Genomic DNA, 15,869 nt, shown 5'->3' on the forward strand with positions numbered 1-15,869 from the left:
AAACTCGAGAAAGTCTGAAAATGTTGGAAATCCAAAGCAACACACACAAAATGCTGGAGGAGCTCAGCAGGTCAGGCAGCATCTATGGAAGGGAGTAAATAGTCCACGTTCGGGCTGAAACCCTTCTTCAAGACTGATCATGAAGAAGGGTCTGGGCCCGAAAGGTCAACTGTTGACTCTTTTCCATGGATGCCACCTGACCTGCTGAGTTCGTCCAGCACTTTGTGTGTGAGGATTTTAAATGAACAAGAATGCTTAATCAAACATATTACTCAAATATTACTGAAATATTAAATACACAACACTCCTCACTGATTAGCTATGAACTCCAACTCAATTAGGGAAGGGATGGGAGAGCTCAGATGGTAGAGACCACCCCCTTGGCCAACCCCCTCAGTAATTGTTACCTTGTTTTGGATGCCGTTGGAGGGGTGACCTGACGAAGGAAGACCACGGCGGTCAGGTCTCTGGCACTGAGCCTAGTTCTGTGGTGTAGAAGGGAGAGAAGATGAGGAATGTGGTAGTCATAGGGGATTCCATAGTGAGGGGAACAGACAGGATGATGGAGATACCTCCATGGTGTGTTACCTCCCAAGTGCCAGGGTTTCAGGATGTCTCGGATCAGGTGCAGAGTACTCTGAAGGGAGAGGGTGAACAGCCAGAAGTCTTGGCACACCTTGGTACCAATGACATAGGTAGAAAAAGGGAGGAGATCCTAAAGAGAGAATTCGGGGAGTTAGGTAGGAAGCTGAAAAGCAGGACCTCCAGGGTAGTAACCTCAGGATTGCTGCTTGTGCCACGTGCTAACGAGTGCAAGAATAGCATGATCAGGCATATTAATGAGTGGTTGAGAGACTGGTGTAGGGGGCAGGGCTTCGGGTTCCTGGATCATTAGGGCCTCTTCTGGGGGAGCTACGACCTGTACAAAAAGGATGGGTTACACCTGAATTTAAAGGGGTCCAATATCCTAGCAGGCAGATTCAATAGAGCTGTTAGCAAGAGTTTAGATTAATTTGGCAGGGGAATGGGAACCAGAGTGATAGGGCTGAGGAAAGGGAGAACAGAAATAAATCAAAGGTAGCGTGCAACAGAGATTATAGAAATGACAGGCAGGAGATGAGGCATAATCACAGCCAGTGGGATGAGTTACAGGACAATAGAGGAATGGTGCAGTTAAAACAGAGAGCAACAAATACTGGACTGAAAGTGTTATATTTGAAATCTATAAATATTTGAAATACACAAGAAATAAAATGGATGATCTTCAAATTCAGCTACAGATTGGCACGTATGATGTTGTGGCCACCTCGGAAACTTGGCTAAAGGATGGCTGCCATTGGGAGCTGAATGTCCGAGGATATACGGTGTATTGGAAAGACAGGTTAGTAGGCAGAGGAGGTGGTGTGGCCCTGAGTATAAGAAATAATATTATATCATTAGAAAGCGATGACATAGGATTGGAAGGAGTAGAGTCTCTAAGTGTTGAGTTAAGAAATGGCAGGGGTAAAAGGACCCTAATGGCAGTTGTATACAGGCCTCCAAACATCAGCCGGGATGTGGATTACAAATTACAGCAGCAGATAGAAAAAGTGTGTAGCCTGACATCAGTGGTGGGGAAGTTGTTGGAATCAATTGTTAGGGATGAGATTAGAGTACCTGGAGGCACATGACAAGATAGGCCAAAGCCAGCCTGGTTTCCTGAAAGGAAAATCCTGACAAACTAACCTACTACAATTTTTTTTGAGGAAATTACAAGCAGGGTAGACAAAGGAGATGCAGTAGATGTTGTGTACTTGGATTTTCAGAAGACCTTTGACAAGTTGCCACACATGAGGCTGCTTAGCAAGATAAGAGAGCATGGAATTACGGGGAGTTACTAGCATGGGTGGAGCATTGGCTGATCAGCACAAAACAGACAGTGGGAATAAAGGAATCCTATTCTGGCTGGCTGCTGATTACCAGTGGAGTTACACAGGGGTCAGTGTTGGGATAGCTGCTTTTTACGATGCCTGTCAATGACTTGGAGTATGGGATTTATGGATTTGTGGCTAAATTTGCCAATGATACAAAGATAGATGGAGTTGTGGGTAGTGTTGAGGAAACAGAGAACCTGCAGAGAGATTTAGATAGTTTAGGGGAATGGGCAAAGAAATGGCAAATGAAATACAATGTTGGAAAGTGTGTGGTCATGCACTTTGGTGGAAGAAATAAACAGGCAGACTATTATTTAGATGAGGAGAGAATTCAAAATGCAGAGATGCAAAGGGACTTGGAGTCTTTGTGCAGGATACCCTAAAGGTTAACCTCCAGGTTGTGAAGAAGGCGAATGCAGTGTTGAATTCATTTCTAGAGGTATAGAATATAAGAGCAGGGATGTGATGTTGATGCTCTGTAAGGCACTTCTGAGACCACACTTGGAGTATTGTGGGCAGTTTTGGGCTCCGTATTTTAGAAAGGATATACTGACATTGAAAAGGGTTCGGAGAAGAATCACGAGAATGATTCCAGGAATGAAAAGGGTACCATATGAGGAATGTCTGGCAGCTCTTGGGCTGTATTCCCTGAAGTTCAGGAGAACGAAGGGGGATCTCATAGAAACATTCTGAATGTTAAAAGGCCTGAACAGATTAGATATAGCAAAGTTATTTTCCACGGTAGGGGAGTCTAGGACAAGAGGGCACGACTTCAGGATTGAAGGGCATCCACCTAGAACAGAGATGCTGCGAAATTATTTTAGTCAGAGGGTGATAAATCTGTGGAATCTGTGGAGACCAAGTCATTGGGTGCATTTCAGGCAGAGATAGATAGGTTCTTGATTAGCCAGGGCATCAAAGGGTATGGGGAGAAGGCAGGGGAGTGGGGATGACTGGAAGAATTGGATCAGCCCATGATTGAATGGTGGAGCAGAATCAACGGGTCAAAGGGCCTACTTCTGCTCCTATATCTTATGATCTTATGGTCTTAATTTAGAATGCATTGCAACTATATACACAATATACTATATAATACAACTACTATGTAGACATCCACAGCATAGTAAATGCTAAATTGAACCACTCATGCCAAAAGACTTAATCGCTGTGGAGGATGTTTTACTCTTGCAGGATAGTATTTTTTCTGACAAGGATGATCACTCTGCTTGACAGGTGAGATTTGTGGCTGTGAAACAAGATCATATTCTGGGGCTTCCTCCATGGTGGTTGTAGGAGTTGACTCTGGGACTGCAGGAAGTGGTTCTGGCAGCTCTGCAAACTAGAGAAAATCTACAGATGCTGGAAATCCAAGCAACACACACAAAATGCTGGAGGAACTCAGCAGGCCAGGCAGCATCAATGGAAAAAAGTACAGTCAACATTTCAGACTGAAACCCTTCCTGCCAAAGGGTTTTGGCCTGAAACTTTGACTGTATTTTGTGTCTGGCAGCTCTGTCTTTTCTTCTCTCACAATTGAGTCTGCTCTCCTCAAAAGCTCGATGTGTCTCCAGATGATATCAAACACAATCTCCAGTGTAGGAAAGTGGACGAGTTCTGTCCTTCATCTTTCTGAATAGCCACTTTTGATCACCTCTATAGTCCCTTGCCAGGACTGCTTATCCAAGAACGAAACATGTAATCTCCTTGATTGAAAAGCCTTCAGCTTCTCTCAGCCATCTGTCCTGCATACTCCTTCTGGAATTGGTTTTGACAAACTCCAAGCGTGAACACAAGGACAACCTAGGAACAGCACAGCTGGTGTGTTGTTGGTTGTGGAGTGTGTTACATTGCAGTTTGCAATAAGAAGTTTCTGATTCTGAGTCAATGTAGCATGTTCTGCTGACATTGCTTGCAGTGCATCCTTTAGACTCTGGACAAACCTTTTCATCAAGCTATTTGTTGCTGGATGGTACAGTGCAGATGTAATATGTCTTATTCCAATTACTGAAACTGTTCTGCAAAAAACTGTTCGCCAATGTCACTGACTAAGTGTACCGGAACACCAGTCCTTGAGAAAAGATTTTGTGTTATTATATGTGTACATAACAAAGAACATCAGTTTCCAGTGTGTAATGTGAGTGGTTCGCCTGAAACTGGAAGTAACATTTGTGAATGATGGTGAATGATGGTATATATATATATACATATATATAAAACATATCTCTCTCTCATCTTGAGTAAAATGTGGTTGAGCTGAAGACATTCTGTAAATCTGTAAATAAAATAGTCTGGCATTTTCACCCATGCAAGTTTGTCTTTGCTGAAGAACAAACATAACATGGTGTCAGAAGTCGGCATGAGACCTAAATTAAAAACGTAACTGAATACTGCAAATGACTAGGAAAGAGACGCTAGGTTCTGACAGAGAGCAGCTGGTGGCAAGCGAGCATGGCGTCTTGAAGTTCAATAAGAAATTGAGGTGAGAGATTAAAAGATCCCTCAAAAGAGAGTACTGTACCCAAGTCCTCCCACAGCTAGGCAGTTTACTGCTTCAAACCCTGATTCAATATACACTTAGCTACAAGCAGAGCTGGTGGGGCAGAGGAAAAATTGAAAGTGTCTACCTTTCTACATGTAATTGGCGAAGATACTTTGGACATTTACAACAGCTTTCAAATTGATGAGACAGACTTTACATTGGATAATCTGATGACAGAATTTGTACCAAGTAAAAATATCAAGTTTGAAAGATATAAATTCTTTTCCTGTGAACAGAAACAAGATGTTAGCTTTGACCAATACTCAGCTGAGCTTCACATACTGAGTAAGTCCTGTAAATTTGGAGACTTGAGGGACTCACTAGTTAGAGACAAAATAGTTTGTTTAATCCCAGATAATGGACTCAGAGAAAGCTTGCACTGTGAAAAAGATGTAAAGCTGGAAAGGGTTGTGAATATGTGTAGGGCAGCGGAGATCACATGAGCACAAGCTAAAGAACTACACAGGCTGGAAACAATGGTGCATTTTGTGGGCAAAGCACAAGGCATTTCACAAAGCAACTGCAAACCAAAGAGATAGGCTCAAACAGTAAATGTGAAGGTAGGCACATCCCGAAGAAGTGCCCTGCTTATGAAAAGTCCTGCAATAATTGTGGGAAGAGGCATCATTTCTCAAAGGGCTGCGAAGCTACCAAGAGAAGGGTGCACATGGTTGCTATGGAAATAGAGGAAGTCTCTGTGGATTCTCTACAGACTGCTGGTGCTGGTAAGACAGAATGGATTGTTCTAGTGACTGTGAATGAGACAGTAATTCCATTCAAGATTGACAGTGGAGCCCAGCTATATCTGTTCTTTGTGGATTATTACAAGGCTCTCAAAGTAATGAGAAGGATCTAAAAGTGACCGGCTATACTGGAGAGAATGTTATAGTAAAAGGGGTCTATATAGTGACCTTCAAGCACAAGGGGCAGCAGCTAAAGGCACGGCTACTGGTTGCAGAAAAGAGAGTACAACCAATATTAGGTCTGAGTACATGTGAAAAACTCAACTTGTTGAAAAGATTTTTCATAGAGGCTTCACAAGCAAAGAAGACCACACAACACTCATGGAGGAGTATGCAGATCACTTTGAGGGGCTTGGATGCTTACCTGGTGTTCACAAAATCCATGTAGATGGGACAAGACAGTAGCTCCTTTTGTCCATGCATATAGGAAAGTTCTATTTGCACTTAGAGACAAACTTATACAAGAACTAGCATGCATGGAATGGATAAATGTCATACAGAAATTGATGAACCAGCAGATTGGGTGAGATCACTGGTCATTGTACAAAAGAAAAATGAAGCATTGCGGATACGTCTGGACCAAAGAAATCCCAATAGTCATCAAGAGAGAGCATTTTAAGTTGCCAACACAGGAGGATATCATGTCTCAGTTTGCAGGTGCCAGGTGGTTTAGCAAACTTGATGTGGTTTTGGCAGGTGAAGCTTGATGAGGCAGTTTGAGTCTGTGTAATTTTAACACACCAGAGGAAAGATATCACTTTCTTCGTTGACTGCATGGGATCCTGTTCACTCCAGAAATCTACTGTAAAAGTATCCACATGATCTTTGAGGTTGAGACTGTGATGGATGATATCACTATCTAGGGGTCCACCAAGGAAGAACATGATGCACAATTGAGACGGTTGCTAGATGTGACCTGGACTGTCAACCTGAAATTAAATAATGAGAAATATGCATTTGGTGTTAAGACACTGACTTTCATTGGAAGTGGGAGTGAAGCTCGACCCAAGAAAGATGTCAGCCATTGAGCACATGGAGAGGTCCCAAAACAAAGAGGAGGCGAGATGTTTCCTATGGATAGTGACTTGTCTGGGTCATCCCTCAAATGTCTACAGTGTCAGCACCACTAAGGTCGCTCCTGGAGTAGCGAAATGAGTGGATTTGGTCTAATCAGCAAGAAGACTTTTTTCCCCAAGGTTGAAAAGAATCCAAATTGAAGAGCCTGTTCTGAAGTTTAATGATCCAGAATCGTATACTAGGATCTTGGCTGGTGCTTCCCAGTTTGGCCTTAGAGCATTACTACTGCAGCAACATGGTGACACATGGAAACTTGTGGCCTCTACATCAGGAGCTTTAACAAGTGCAGAAGCCAACTCTGCACAGGTAGAGAAAGAGCTTCTTGCCTGCACCTATGCATGTGAAAGTTTCCATCGGTGTATCTATGGGCAAACTTTTGAAGTGGAGACAGACCATAAACCACTGGTCTCAATGATGTCCAAACCACTGAATGCCTGTCCCATGAGGATACAGTGCATGTTGATAAGACTATGGAAAATAGTGACCAATAGATTAATGTAGATAATGTTGCCATGATTGTCAACTCCATTCCAGTATCTCTTGATAGAACAGAGAAGACTAGGACAGCAGCAGGGACAGATGAAACAATGAAAGTACTCAAAGAGACAATACAGAGAGGATGGCCAGCAACTAAGAACAACTGTCCAATGTGATTTCAGCATTATTTGGCATGCAGAGCTGAACTGACAATAGTGGAATATATGATCTTCAAAGAGAACAGGTTTGGGATTCCAGCATCACTATGCAGGAAAATGCTACAGAAGATACATGAATTGATTTTATTGCTTACATCCTTCATATAAATGAGAAATAAAAACCTTAATGTTACATCTCCATTCAAATGTACAATGTGCAATTATAGTAATTTATAATAAATATTATGTACAAGAGGATTGTCAATGCAACATAGAAATACAGTTGCATCAGCATGAATTAAGCAGTCTGATGGCCTGGTGGAAGAAGCTGTCCTGGAGCCTGTTAGTCCTGGCTTTTATGCTGCCGTACTGTTTCCCAGATGGTAGCAGCCGGAACAGTTTGTGCTTGGAGTGACTTGGGTCTCCAATGGCCCTTCAGGCCCTCTTTACACACGTCTTTGTAAATGTCCTGAATAGTGGGAAGTTCACATCTACAGATGTGTTGGACTGTCCACACCGCTCTCTCCAGAATCCTGCGATTGAGGGAAGTACAGTCCCCATACTGGGCAGTGATGCAGCCAGTCAGGACGCTCTCAGTTGTGCCCCTATAGAAAGTTCTTAGGATTTGGGGCCCATACCAAACTACATCAACCATCTGAGGTGAAAGAGGTGCTGTTGTGCTTTTTCACCACACAGCCAATATGCAGAGACCACGTGAGATTCTTGGTGATGTCTATGCCGATGAACCTTCTCAACCCCAGATCCATTGATGTCTATTGGGATTAGCCTGTGTCTATTCCTCCTGTAGTCCACAACCACTTCCTTCGTTTTTGCAACGTTGAGGGAGAGGTTGTTTTCTTGACACCATTGTGTCAGGGTGATGACTTCCTCCCTGTTACTATTTGAGATTAGGCCAATCAGTGTAGTCTTATCAGCAAATTTAATTAACAAATAGGGGCTGTGGGTGGAGATACAGTAATGGGTATACAGAGAGTAAAGGAGGAGGCTTAGCACACTGCCCTGAGGGGCACCTGTGTTGAGGGTCAGAGGGGCAGAAGTGAGAGAGCCCATACTTACAACCAGCTGGCAATCTGACAGGAAGTCGAGGATCCAGCTACACAAGGCAGAGTGAAGGCCGAGGTCCCTGAGCTTCTTGTTGAGCCTGGAGAAAATTATGGTGTTGATTGCTGAACTGTTATCACATAAGCATCCCGTTTCTCCAGATGTGTAAGGATGGTGTGTAGAACTGCGGCTATTGTGTCGTCTGTCGATCGGTTGTGATGGTTGGTAAATCATAGGGAATCCAGTGTAGGTGCTGCAGATGTAGTTCTTGACCAGCCTCTCAAAGCATTTGCTTATTATTGAGGTGAGTGCGACAGGATGCCAGTCGTTCAGGAACGTTACCTTGATCTTTTTTAGGTAGAGGTAAAGGGCATCTTGGTGAGTAAAAATGTAAATAAGGAGTTAGTGAAGTGATGTACAGTCCAAGAATAAACAAAGGTATCAGCTAGACCATTACTTCATGTGAGATATGTCTTACCTACAGGTCACAGCCGCAGAGATGGAGGAAGTCATGGAGGGATTGTCTACTGAGTCTCTGTGGGTGGAAGTTAGAAAGAGGAAGGGGTCAATAACTCTACTGGGTGTTTTTTATAGACCACCCAATAGTAACAGGGGCATCAAGGAGCAGATAGAGAGACAGATTCTGGAACAGTGCAGTAATAACATAGTTGTCATGGGGGATTTTAATTTCCCCAATATTGATTGGCATCTCCCTAGAGCAAGCGGTTTAGATGGGGTGGAGTTTGTTAGGGGTATTCGGGAAGATTTCCTGACACAATATGTAGATAAGCGTACAAGATGAGAGGCTGTACTCGATCTGATATTGGGAAATGAACCTGGTCAGGTGTCAGGTCTCTCAGTGGGAGAGCATTTTGGAGATAGTGATCATAATTCTATCTACTTTACCATAGTATTGGAGAGGGATAGGAACAGACAAGTTAGGAAAGTGTTTAATTGGAGTAAGGGGAAATATGATGCTATCAGGCAGGAACTTGGAAGCATAGATTGGGAACAGATGTTCTCAGGGAAATGTACAGCAGAAATGTGGCAAACATTCAGGAGATGTTTGTGTGGAATTCTGCGTAAATACAGGAGTCGTGGTATACAAAGGCAGTTGAAATCGAGTCAAGAAGAAAAGAAAAACTTAGGAAAGGTTCAAAAAACTAGATAATGATAGAGATTTAGAAAATTGTAAGGCTAGCAGGAAGGAGCTTAAGAATGAAATTAGGAGAGCCAGAAGGGGCTGTGACAAGGCCTTGGTGAGCAGGATTCAGGAAAACCCCAAGGCATTCTATAAGTAAATGAAGAGCAAGAGGATAAGATATGTTTCTAGACCAAAGCAGCAAGCAGAGACCCTGTACCAGACAGTTGGAGTTCAAAGTTGGAAGTGGATTTGTTTGATTGTAATGGGAAGAGTCAAATTGTTGTAACAGACTACTTTTCCAATTACCCAGAGGTTGCAACCCTGCAATCAACAATCAGCAAAGCGGTCATCCCCTTCCTGAAAGTTGTGTTTCTGAGGCATGGAGTTCCATGTGAAGTGGTATCAGACAATGGTCCACAATTTTCGAGCTGTGAATTTGTGTCCTTTGCCAATGATTGGGGGTTTCAGCATATAACTTCAAGCCCATATCACCCAAAATCTAATGGCCCAGCAGAGAGTTCAGTCAAGATAATGAAAGTTCTAATGAAGAAAGCACAAATGGATAGGAGGATTTCTATGTAAGTCTGATTTACAGAAATGTGTCACTGCAGAATGGCTATTCACCAGCCCAAAATGCCAATGGGTCAGCACATACACACTAACCTTCCAATGCATGAAAACCTGTTGATACCTAAAGGAACACACAAGGTCAAATTGGCTAAAGTAAAAGGGAAGAAGAAACAGAAACAGTATCATGACAAGACAGTGAAAAGCCTACCAGTTCCGAAGCCTGGAGATCAATTGCGAATCTGAGATCACGATTCTGGCACATGATCCATGCTTAGACCACAACATTTTCTTAGATTATCTTGAGAATTGGGTTGGTCTCTCTGGTAGTGACCTTAATTGGTTTTGCTCATATACTCTATCTTAGAGAGAAAATCTTTGTCTGTCTTGGAGATCAATTTGCTAAGAGATATAAAATACCTTTTGGTGTTGTACAGGGAAGCTGTCTTGGTACCCTACTCTGCTCCTTATACATACTCCACTCAGGAGACATCATTAGAAAGCATGAACTTAATTTCTACAGTTATTCAGATGACAGACAATTGTATATCCTGCAGAGCCTGAAAATGATAAACCCTATCTTCTCTGTTTTCTGGTATGGCTTCAATAAACATATGGGTGAACAATAATTTCCTAAAACTAAATGAAGATAAAACTGAAATACTTTGGTTGGTCCCAAAGCTAAAAGAGATAAACTTCTTGGGAACTTGGCTCCCCTTGTAAAATCAGAAGTAATTAGCCAAAATGTTTTCCTTGATTCATATTTGAATTTTAAATCCCACATAAAGTGACTAGAGCAGCATTTCTACACTTAGAAAATATTGCAAAGCTATGTCCATTCTTGTCATGCAATGATGCTGAAAATTAATTCATGCCATTATATCAAATAGAATAGATTACTGCAATGCATTTTTACTGGCCTTCCAAAGCACTCTATTGACAAACTTACACTCAATCAGGATACCACTACTAGATTTTTAACTAAAACCAGGTTGAGGAAACAGATCACTCCTATACTAATTACTCTGCATTGGCTTCCTGTATCTTTTAGAATTGCTTATAAATTTCTCTTACTTTCTTTAAAGCTCTCAATTACCTGGAACTGGAGTACATCACAGAGTCACTTTAGTTTTATAACCCTGATCAAGCTCTCAGGTCTTTTTCTACCAGTCTCTTAAATTTAAACAATCTCCCTCAAAAAATAATTGGCAGGTCAGCTTTTTTGAACTACACCCTAAACTGTGGAATTCAATACCTAAAACTATAAGGGATGCAGATTCAGTGGGCACTTGTAAAAGCCCCTCAAAACCTACATATTTAACCTTGCTTTTAACTAACATCTTTTTGTCGATTATTTTCATGTTTGCAATTTACCTAATTGTAATGCATTTTGAACTACATTGTATGAAAAGTGCTCTATAAGTAAGTTACCATTATTACTACCTGTATATGTTAACTCTTTTATTCTGGGATCATTCACGTAAACCCCCTCTGGACCCTCTCCAATGCCAGAGCATATAGTGCCCTTTATTAAAAGAGAATTTATTACTAAAGTAGAAACGTGCTGGTTCAACTCAAGGAGCTCGTGATAACACCAGGCGTGTAATACTATGCACAGGTTGAGCCTCTTTGCCTAAGGAGCAATATAGACATTAAAGAAAGCTCATCAGATTGATTCCTGAGATGGTAGGTTTGTCATTGGAGAGATTAAGCATACTGTGCCTATAACCTCTAAACAAATGAAGAATGATTTCACTGAAATTTGCATAATTCTTACAGGGTTTGATAGGGTAGATACAGCTTTGGGCTCAGATGTCTGTAAATTTCAGCAGCCAGGAGAAGTGGTGCCAATCATACCACCTGGCTGCCCATCAGCGATATGTTTCTAAGATCCTTCATCATCAATGGATATTTAACATGTTAAAATATCAATAATTCAGATCCTTTCACATTAACTTTTCCCATTGACTGAAATTAACTGGCAACTCTAATTAGAATTTTGCATTAAAAAGATCTTTATAAAATCAGGTATTTACTTGAAAATTCTCTTAAAGCAAATAAGTTGCAAAGCAACACACACAAAATACTATAGGGACTTAGCAGGTCAGGCAGCGTCTTTGGAAAGGAATAAGAAATCAACGTTTTAGGCCGAGACCATCCATCAGCTGCTTGACCTGCTGAGTTCCTCCAACATTGTGTATGTGTGTTATTCTAGATTTCTGGCATCTTCAAAATCTCTTATGTTTAAAATAATTTGCAAAAGTTAGAAAATAAACATTGAGAGACAATGAAATCTCCGGGCATGTGATTGTTACTATGGTGAACTACATATACCTGTCTGGACATGCCCCCCCCCCCCGCTGACTGCTCCTGTGGGAGTGTCCTCCCACAGACCCCGGTATAAAGGCGATTGAGGCCTGAGCCCTGCCCTCAGTCTCCAGGATGTAGCATGGTGGTCAATTGCTGCTTGTTCTTTCTTCCAGTCAATAAAAGCCAATATCTCGCCTCACGTCGCAGAGAGTTATTGATGGTGTATCAGTTACTTTTTGAGATCAATAAATGAGTGTTCTATTTGGAACAGATTGTTCTTTCCTGAGGGTATAAAGAGCACCAATTCACTCATCATCGGTTGTATTTTGGGTAACGTACATGCAAAGTCAGAGGAAGCATGCAACATGATACTCAACCTCGTGCAAGTGAAGAGGAAGAATGTCATGATAAGGTTGTCCAGGGTATTTGTGGCAACAATTCAAGGATGAACATATTCATTGGGTCTTGCTGCTGATCCAAATTACAGAATCAGAATTAGGTTTATTTTCAGTCTCGTATAATATGAAATTTGTAGTTTTGTGGCAACAGTACAATGCAAAGACATACAACTACCATATATTACAAAATAAATAAATAATGCCAAATAAAGTTAGATAATATTCAGAAATCTGATAATGCTTGTTCACTTGCCCAGGTCTAGCAGGCTCTGTCAACAGTACTTCACACTGGACAGTTGTATTACCAGCCATGCTATGTTGAAAGGCCGGGACTAGTCTCCTGCACAGGTTTATTCAGATGAATCACAAGATTTGCAGAACATCTGCATGCTGGGCAGGGAGTCTGTGGCACAGTGCAGAGATGATCTCAGCTGAAACAGCAGCCAGTGCCTCTCGATGCAAATAAGAGCTTATTTTCTTGGACATTCAAAATTCATCTTTTAAAGTTAATCCTTGCTCCTCAACCTGAAATATTACCTGGTGATAATAGATGCTGACTGATCTGTTGAGTATTTTCAGCATTTTATTTCAGATTTTCAGCATCTGCAATTTTTTTCTGTAAGACCTTCAGGCATGAGAGCATAATTAACCCCATTGTATCTGCTCTGCCATTCAAACATGGCTGATTTATTATCTTTCCTGCCTTCTTCCTATCACCCATTCCTCCTCAGCTCTTCCAATATATATTTTTAGTGTATTAGTTCAGGGACTACCTACATGTTCTTTGTTTCCACTCCAATACCCTCAGATGTGGTTGGTTAAGAACCTTCAAAGAAAGCCAACACAGACTATGTCCCGATTGTTAGACTAGGCTGGAATGTTTGCACCAACTTGGATGTAGAGAGTTTTCTCCTCGAGCCCTCAAGACACACATGTAATTCATTAAGTACTTCTATTTCATATTTTGAATATTGGCAGCTTTTTTCATTTGACTCATGAGAGAGGGTTTTTTACATAATATTTCAATTACCTCATCGATGTTCTATAATTTTCCCTGATTTCAGTGTCAACTCTATTTCTTAAAAGCTGAAAGCATTATAGTCAAGCCAAATGTGAGTTTATTGTTCTGCACAAGTACAGTGAGGTACAGTTAAAATGAAAAGGTCACTTGCAGCTACATCACATGTAATTAAGGAAACAATTCCTTAAGGATTTGAATGCTCTTGTAATGAAATTAAGCTGAAAAATATTATACAGGAAACACATTCAACTATGGAAACTTGCATAGCCTTTATTGTAACAAGCATTTCAAAACATTTGTCATCAAACACTCGTCCTTTTAAAGAGATGGTTGCGTAGCATAATGAAAAGAGTAACTTCAAGGAACATTTTGAATGAGAAGGGGGGTAGACAGGTTAAGGGAGGGAAATCTTTAGAGTTTAGGGCCAAAAGCAATGCAATAATTAAAAAAATAATTTGTGCAAGAGATCAGGTTGGAGGGACAGAGATCCTGGAAGAGTATGGACTAGAAGATGGAAAGAAGACAAGATTTTTGAGAAATATGAAAAGGATGCGATTTATCTTGCTGGATCACAGCAATCTGAAAGCAATGAATGTAATAGGCTAATGGGTTTTGTGCCAGTTAGAGTACATATACCAGTTTCTGATACGATCCAAGATGTGGAGGTGGGAGACAGCAGCGTTTTGTTATATTGAAGTTAAAGGAAACAAATGCATGGATGGCAGTTTGGTGGCCCAAAGCAGAGACGGAGATGAATGATATTAATGAGATCAAATGAGGCAGTCTGTTGATTCAGAGGATTCAAAGTCAACTCAGAGTCTGAGTTGGGCCTATGAGTTGGTACCTGAAGCTCAGCTCTGAGTCAAATAATAAACCAAATCGAATCAATTTTAGACAATCACCTTAGAGTGATACAGTCACTGGAATCTGTAACAATAATTGAAGGAGATTTTGGTTTTTCAATATTTAATTGGAGAAAATCCAGCTCATCTTTCACTGGCTGCTAGGAGATCAGTGTGATCAATCAGACTGGGGAGGAGTTCAGAGAAAAGGTACTAAGAGAGTTGGATACCATCATGTAACAGCATAGGAAGAGAAGCTTTTGGATGGTAGCTATGAATGGATGGAGATGAACCTAAACAAAGACATTCGCTGTATAGCTGGACAATAAAGGCAAAATATTGAACGAGGATAGAGTTGGCAAGCAAAGACTGTAGACATGTCAGGATGGATTAGAATGAATATTCAACCATTGTTTTGATGATTATGCTAAGGGATTTTTTAGTTTTAGTGTGTTAAGAACAAAATAAATAGCTGTTATTATCAATCTGACACAATCTCTCTTTCTTAACTTCCCTTTTTTATGTTTAGTTACCTTTTAGCAAAGGCTGCCACATTAATAACAATATTCCTATAAGATTTTGTTTCTTTTTGTATGCAATGTATGATTTCAGCCACTCAGTGGCACTACATTGAAACTGCGAACATGAACCACTAAATATTACCTGGTTAAATACATGAGTGGACAGAAATGTTTCATACACAAAGGCGATTCCTGACTCTCCCACTTCAGCTCCAGTACAGAAGGAAGTCATTTAGTCTCCCTTGCTTGTGTCAGCCATTTGTAACATTGTGAACTACTTGTGTTAGCAAACTGGACATCGCTCAAGATTGGAATAGGGGATAAGGAGGTTATTTTTAAAATAGACAAATAATTTCAGTTTCACTTAATTTTCACTATGATTAATCTTTTGCACTAAGTTGCCATGAAACAAACTTAAGTGAGATAATGTGACAGCTACTGAAACAGGCCTTTGAATAGACAATGAAAGATGCATTTATATTATGTCTATAATACCCCAAGTGTTGGCGTGTGCCCTAGTGGGCAAGGCATCAGACTAGTAACCTGAAGGTCACTGGTTCGAGCCTCAGCTGAGGTAGCCTGTTTGTGTCCTTGAGCAAGGCACTTAACCACACATTGCTCTGCGACGTCACCGGTGCCAAGCTGCATGGGTCCTAGTGCCCTTCCCTTGGGCAACATCGGTGGCGTGGAGAGGGGAATGCCTGCAGCTTGGGCAACTGCCAGTCTCCCATACAACCCTGCCCAGGCCTGCGCCCTGGAAACTCCAGGCGCAAATCCATGATCTCTTGAGATCGACGGGTGCCACCAATAATACCCCAAAGAAGTGTATTTATATAGTGGCTATGTTATCACAAAGAGTTGCATTTAGTGTCTATGATACTCAAAAATATATATTTATATAGTGTCATAGTACCACAAAGAATTGCAGTTATGTAGTGTCTATCATACCACAAAGAAATGCATTTATATAGAGTCATAATGCCACAAAGAATTACATTTATATAGTGCCTGTAATACCCCAAAGCACTTTGTGGCTAATGAAGCACTTAAGTCTTCCCATTGTTGTAAAACAGGAAATACTGCAATCAAATTGTGCA

This window comes from Hypanus sabinus, chromosome 21, assembly GCF_030144855.1.
Source record: "Hypanus sabinus isolate sHypSab1 chromosome 21, sHypSab1.hap1, whole genome shotgun sequence".
Taxonomy (NCBI): domain Eukaryota; kingdom Metazoa; phylum Chordata; class Chondrichthyes; order Myliobatiformes; family Dasyatidae; genus Hypanus; species Hypanus sabinus.